Consider the following 6,952-nt stretch of genomic DNA (forward strand, 5'->3'; position numbering starts at 1 on the left):
GGATCACGAACGTCCTCAGATCTGGCATCCGTGAAACAAAATGGAACGCTATTCACAGGGATGGTTGGAAATTAAAAACATGGCACCAGACATGCAAAGAGTTGAGGTGAGAAAGTTAAAGATAAATGGAAGTATTGAAAGATGAAGAAACCTCCCAGAAGCTAGAGCAAGAAAATCCAAAGAAGTGAGGAAAAGATAAAAAAAGTAGAGAAACAGTCCGAGAAGTACACGATTTGAATAATAGAGGGAAAAGGGAAAAGAGAGGAGAAGAAATAATTAGAGTAATTAGTGGAAGAGTTCTCAGAACTCAGGGACCCTGGTTTTGCACTGAAGAGCCCGCTGAGGGCCTCGCACAGGGACGAGACTCGACGCGCCCCAGGGGGACCCTGAAGACAAAGAAAGACCACAAACGCTCAGAAAGAAAGAGAGGGAGAGCGAGCCGCACGAAGGACCCACGTCCCAGTGATCAATCTATTGCTTCACAGCGTTTAATGTCATCTCAGTGATAAGGGATAGGATTCCTGAAGCATCTCTCCCTTACAGAGAAGCTAAGCTTCTAGGTAGAAGCAGCTGGAGGGACATCGAGGGAAGAAGGGGCTTTCCCTTGGGTTCCAGCGGCTGCACCCTAGGCAGAGATGGGTGGAAGGGTGCTCTGCCCTAGACATGTCCCTCCTGCCCTCCCTTCAGACAGGGCACTGTGCCCCTGGCCGGCTGCGCTCTGCAGAGCTGCCTGCCTGTGTCCTGACGGCTTGCTCCCCGCTCGCCCGGCCCAGCCCAGCTCGGGCCCAGCGAACCAACCAGCTTCTCTGCCATCCGCTGGGCTGCAACGTTACCTTCTCCAGTGGGCTCTGAACCCCTGCCTTGGGGAAGGATCCCTTCCAAACGTGTTCTTCCTTGGCTGCCCTCAGCCCTCAGGCACCACAGAGTTCTTTTACATCTTATAGTAATTATTTTGTCATAGTTTAATACTTCTTTATGGTAAAATTCCCTGTTCATTATTTTTTTAAGGTTTATTTATTTGAGAGAGAGACAGAGTGAGCGAGGAGAGGGGCAGAGGGAAAGGGAGAAGCAGACTCCCCACTGAGAGGGGGGCCGGAAGCCGGGCTATCCCAGGACCCTGGAGGTCACGACCTGAGCCGAAATCAAGAGTTGGACGCTTAACCAACTGCGCCACCCAGGTGCCCCTAAAATTCCCTGTTTAAATCACTGTACAGTTCTGTCTCCTGATTGGACCCAGGAGTCAGAACGGGTCACTCTTAGCAGCAAACTGGAAGGTGGCAGAGCAAAGCTTTCAAAGTTGCGACGGGGAGACACTTGCAGTCTAGAATTCTATACCCAGCCAAAACGAGCCACGCTGGGAGAGAAGACAGACATTTCAAATAAACCCCGGAGAGCCTGGCGCTTCACACACAGCGTGGCAATGACAGAACTGGCCTGTGGGAACTAGAGGAGGGAAAAGGCAGCAGAGACCCTCAGGCTCCCGGGCGTGGGGAGATGGCCGCTCCGCCGGGGGAACAGGCCTGCACCTGCCTGCACCCAGAGATGTCTGTGGGTCTGCAGCTGAAGGCAGCCCACGTGGAAGCACCACGCACATCCTCCTTACTTTCGGAATCAGGCTCTCGCCTCCAGACACACGTAGCAGCAGGGCTCACAGGGACTTTCCAGCACCTTCACTTCCCCTCCCCACTCCCATGGCCTCAGCCCTCGGGTCCCAAGTTAAACAATCAAAGACGCTCACTTCTGCCCGCAGGCGCCCCGCCCCATCCCCTTCCTGGACTGCCCCCTCCCACCCCAAGGTGATGGCGGGGAGCGGGGAGGGGGGAAGAACTGCGGATTCACTGGAGAAACGAGTAAGTCTAAGTCGGGAGTTGGCCCTATTATCGCTGAGCCACAGGAAAGTGCAGTATGGAAAGAAGGGCCCAAAAGCTATGGAGTCGGGTGGGACAGGCTGTCTTCCACTCAATGCCCCTCAGGCTCTGGCTTATTTCCAGGGTAGGTGTGTCAGAGCACAGGGTTCACAGAAACCACTCCCCTCTTATCTGCACGCTCTTCGCAGGCCGCCGTCTTTACTGCCTGGGCTCCAGCCACAACAAACAACGCTCTCGTACTCAGAACCCCCACCCGATGGGAGTGCGTGTGGTTCCTGCCTGGGGCCCACGCTCAGAGCACTCGGCACGCATGCGCGTGCGCGCGCGCGCACACACACACACACACACACGCACGCAAGCACGCACACCCACAGGGGCACGTGGCACAGCGCGTCCCTGGGCAGGCACGTGGTTCAGTCTGAGGACAGACGCGGTGTCGGCCACCGGCCACCGGAGACGCCCCCTGTCTCTGGCTCCGGGCGGGGTGGTGGCAAGTGCGGGTGTCAGCCCCTTGGCTGCTCGGGAGGAGCCAGCCTGGAGCCACCGTCGCCCAGAGGACAGCCACAAGTGTCTGAGCCGAAGCCCGGTCCCAGTGTCTGGACCTTGCCGACTCCAGCCCAGCGTCAGCAAACCCTGGCGCCCTGGCCGCATCGGGCCACCGCCTGTTTTTAATAGCGCACGAATATAAAAGAAGCCAGACACAAAATTGTACAGACTACATGATTCAATTTATATAAAATCCAAAAACTGGCAGAACCGATGCATGGTGGGGGGGTGGACAAGGGTAGAGGGTACCTTTGGGGAAGTGACTACATGGGCAGTTCACTTACTAGAGTTATTTCTAGATCTTTGTTTTTGAAGTATTATATATGGTACTTTTCTTTTAAATACTTCTTGAAAAAAATACTTCTTGGAGCACCTGGGTGGCTCAGTCAGTGATGCGTGTGTCTGTGGCTCAGGTCCTGATCCCAGGGTCCTTCGATTGAGTCCCGCACGGGTCTCCCAGCTCAGCGGGAAGCCTGCTTCTCCCTCTGCCTCTCCCCCTGCTTTTGCACTTGCTCTCTCTCTCTCTCAATAAATAAAATCTTTAAAAAATAATAAAAATTTTTAATACTTCTTTTTTTGAAATATATTGTGCACAGACATGACGTGCACTCACTTAAGCGTATATAGTTCAATGAATTTTTGCCTAGGCGCACATCCACCAAGGCCCCACCCAGACCAGGATACAGGATATTTCAAACAGAAAGCTCCTCCCATCCCCGGGGCCCACAGCAGGAACCATTACTTCGACAAGGACTGCTGATCGGGCTGCCTCTCCTTCATTTTAGCGTCAGTGAATCATAAGGAATGTTATCTTTTGTGTCTGATTTATTTTGTTCAACATAACGACTGTGCGATTATCCGTGTTGTCATGTGTACCCATTAGCCCATTCTCTCTATTCCTGTGCACTGTCTCCTTGTGTGAGGGGACAATTGGTTTATCTATTCTGCTGGTAGACACTCGGACACTGGGCTGTTTTGACTCTTTTGTTATTGTGAATAAAGTTGCTGTGAATATTCTTACATATATGTCTTTTTTAAAGGGGATTTTATTTATTTATCTATCAGAGAGAGAGCACAAGCATGGGGAGCGGCAGGCAGAGAGAGAAGCAGGCTCCCCGCTGAGCAGGGACCCCCCCCCCCACCGCGGGGCTTGATCCCAGGGTCCTGAGCCGCCCAGGTCCCCCTTGTGCATATGTCTTTGGACGGATACATATGTACGGATTTCTCTCACCTGGGGTAGATTTTCTGGTCATAGGGTAGGCATACATTTAGCGTTAGTCGGTAGTAGTAGAAACTGCCAATCCGTTTTCCATGAACCAATTTCCAATCCTCTGAGCAAGACATGAGAGTTACAGCGGACGTCACATCCCTGTCAGCACCTGCTGCAGCCACTCTGCCTCATTCCAGCTCTGTAGTTACCCGCGCAGCGTATTTAGTTGTGGTTTTAGTTTACATTCCCCTATTGTTAAAAATCATTTGTATATCTATTAGTCCTTTGGATAGCATCTTCTTTGAAATGCCCATTCAGGTCTTGTGCTCATTTTTAAATTGGATTATTTTTCCGTTCCCTTATTTATTTGTAGTTCTTTATGTGGCCTGATGTAAATTGTTTTGTTGGGTGTGTGTAATGCAAACGTGTTTTGCAGAGAATGCACTTTTGCTGTCTCCATGATGTGTTTTGATAAACCAAAGTCCTTCATTTTAATAAAATTTATGGTTTATTGTGTTGATATTTTAGTTTTATGGCTAATATATTTTATGCCCTGCTTAAGAAATTTCTCCCTACCTCAAGGTCATAAAAGTAGTCATTGTTTTCTTCTAGAAGTTTTATAGTCATACCTCTTCTATTTTAGCCTATGATTTCATTTTTTTTTTTAAATTTTAAGTAGACTGCACACCCAGTGTGGGGGTTGAACTCATGACCCTGAGATTAAGAGTCACATGTATACCAACTGAGCCAGCCAGGTGCCCCTGATTTATTTTGAATTAATGTTTTGTATGTGGTGTAAGGTAAGCGTTAGTATTTATTCTTTCCGTATATGTCCAATTGCTCTAACAGTATTTATTTAAAAGAACAGAGGGGTGCATGTAGCCCTTCAAATTACTGTTTTTGTGTTCTTTGGTAATGGCAAATACCAGTAGTGTGATTACTGGATCGTAGGGTAGTTCAATTTTTCACTTTTTGAGGTAACTTCATACTGTTTTCCACAGTGGCTGTACCAGTTTGCGTTCCCACAAAGGGCCTTCAATTTTAGATACAATTTCTTTAACAAATATAGGAATCTTCAGATTCAGATTTTCTACTTGTTTTTTTCTGGTTTAAAAAGTGTCTTTCAAGGAATTTGACTATTTCATTGAAAATTCCACATTTATTTGTGTCGAATAGTCCACAATTGTCCTCTTATCTTCTTAATGTCTATTGTGCCACTTCCCTTTTCATTCTTGCTTTTGGCAATGCAAGCCTTTTTTCAAAAATTTTTATCAGGGACGCCTGGGGGGCTCAGTCGGTGAAGCGTCTGCCTTCGGCTCAGGTCGTGATCCCAGGGTCCTGCTCAGTGGAGAGCCTGCTTCTCCCTCTCCCTCTGCCCTACCGCACCGCTCGTGCTTTCTCTCAAATAAATAACTAAAATCTTAAAAAAAAAAAAAAAAAAGGGAGCAGAAGCTACGTCTGTAAAGGGAGGGGACAGAACGTACTTTAACAGTCTGTTAGCCTGATCCCTTAACGTCCTCAGTACTTGGACAAGTGGTATGTGGGCCTCCTTGTGCTACTTGCCCCAGAGCCCATACGCGCTGCAGGCAGGCCAGCCTGAGCATCCCCGGATCAACTGCGGGAACCCATGACGCGGCATGCGCTCGTGAATGCACGGGGGCATTTTGCTGCTAGCTTTATGAGCCAATAGGATTAAGAACCATTGGTTGAGCGGGGCGCCCAGGGGGCTCAGTCGGTTGAGCGTCCAACTCTTGATTTCAGCTCAGGTCGTGATCTTGGGGTCGTGAGATCGAGTCCCGGGACAGGCTCTGGCTCTGTGCAGCGTCTGCTTGTCCCTTTCTCTCCCTCTCTGCCCTTCTGCTCGTGCAGTCGCTCGCTCTCTCTATACCTAAAATAAATGTAAAAATCTTCTAAAAAAAGAAGCTTCATTTGAGAGATCGCAGAACGCCTGATGGGACGGGTTAGCCCCTCTTCCCGTGCTAGTTCCAGAGACAGGTCAGAGGCTGTTTCTTCCTCTTCTCGGGGTGGGGTTGGACCTAGAGAGTGGCCATCTTCGGTGGCTGATAAGGTCTCCTGTGTCCTTTACCATCTTCACAGAGCAGAGTTCCTGCTTTTCTAGGAGTCGTCCCTTCTCCTCCAGGAAAGACCCAAGCTCCAGGCTCAAGCTCCAGCCCAGCAAACCCAGCTTGAAGGCCCTTTCCCTGCCCCGGGAGCAGCTGCTGGCCCGAGCCCCTGCAACAACGGCCCTGTACCCAGTGCTTTCCTGCACAAGGCACCCAAGGCAGCGGGTGAGCGGGAAGAGGGGCGCCTTGGGCTTGCAGCTGCAGAGAGACTGGTGTGCATGAGGGGAGTGGGGAGTAAGCCACTGTCCGCAGCCCCCTCCTCACCCGTGATCCCCCTCCCCACACTCGGGCCCACACAAGTCACTGCTGGGCCCTGAGGGACAGATAGACAGAGTGTCGTTCCCCAGGTGTCTAGGCCCACTAGTCGTAGCAGGGTGGACTATTTCTGCAGAATCTCCAGGCCAGGAAGACCTCAGGCTGTCCTAGGCTCAGGGACTCCCACTTTCTCTGTCCAGAAACACTCATTTCTTAAGGGAAAACACCCCCATGGTATTTTGTTGTTTTTTATACATTCTAGGCCCTGGGAAGTGTTTGGGAAAGGCCTGCCTTTGACACCCACCACTCCCCTCAGCTAGTGCGGCAGCCGCCTCTCCACTGAGAACGGGAAGCCCCCCGAAACACAGGGAGCTCCCTGTCTCCCTGGGGCAGGACACCGTCCCTCACCGGGGCAGGACGCGGTCCTTCACGGAGGCCGCCGAAGCCCGGGAGGGGGCTCTGCTGGAAGCTGGGAGCAGACCACCTCCTCTTGCACTGGACGTGGAGCACCCCCCCCCCGCCCCCGCCTCTGCCATCCCCGACCTTTGGATTCAGCTCACCCAACTCAAACGCCCTCCACAGTCTGAAACCTGGGTGTAGGCTTCCCGACTTTGTTCTGAAAACAGAGATAAGACGGAGAATTCAGCCCCTCCCTTCGGCTCCGGAGCTCAGCGGTGCATGCGGGGACTCTCCCGACAGCGGCTCCTCCTACGCGCAGACCACGGGCCCCAGTCCCGGCTTCGGCAGGGACCCGGCTCCCGCGGCACGCCTGCCTGTCCCGTCGGACGCGGGTCTCTCCCCATCCCCTGCAGGGCCGCGCAGGCCTGCGGATGGCGCTTTCCTCGCAGATGGGGTTCTCCGTTTTGAGTCTCTTCTTAGGGGGCGGCCACAGGGCTGTCGCGACCCCGTCTGGGTCACAAGCCCTGGGAAACAGCAGCCCAGGGACATCA

The sequence above is a fragment of the Ursus arctos genome, unplaced genomic scaffold, assembly GCF_023065955.2.
Source record: "Ursus arctos isolate Adak ecotype North America unplaced genomic scaffold, UrsArc2.0 scaffold_2, whole genome shotgun sequence".
Lineage (NCBI taxonomy): Eukaryota > Metazoa > Chordata > Mammalia > Carnivora > Ursidae > Ursus > Ursus arctos.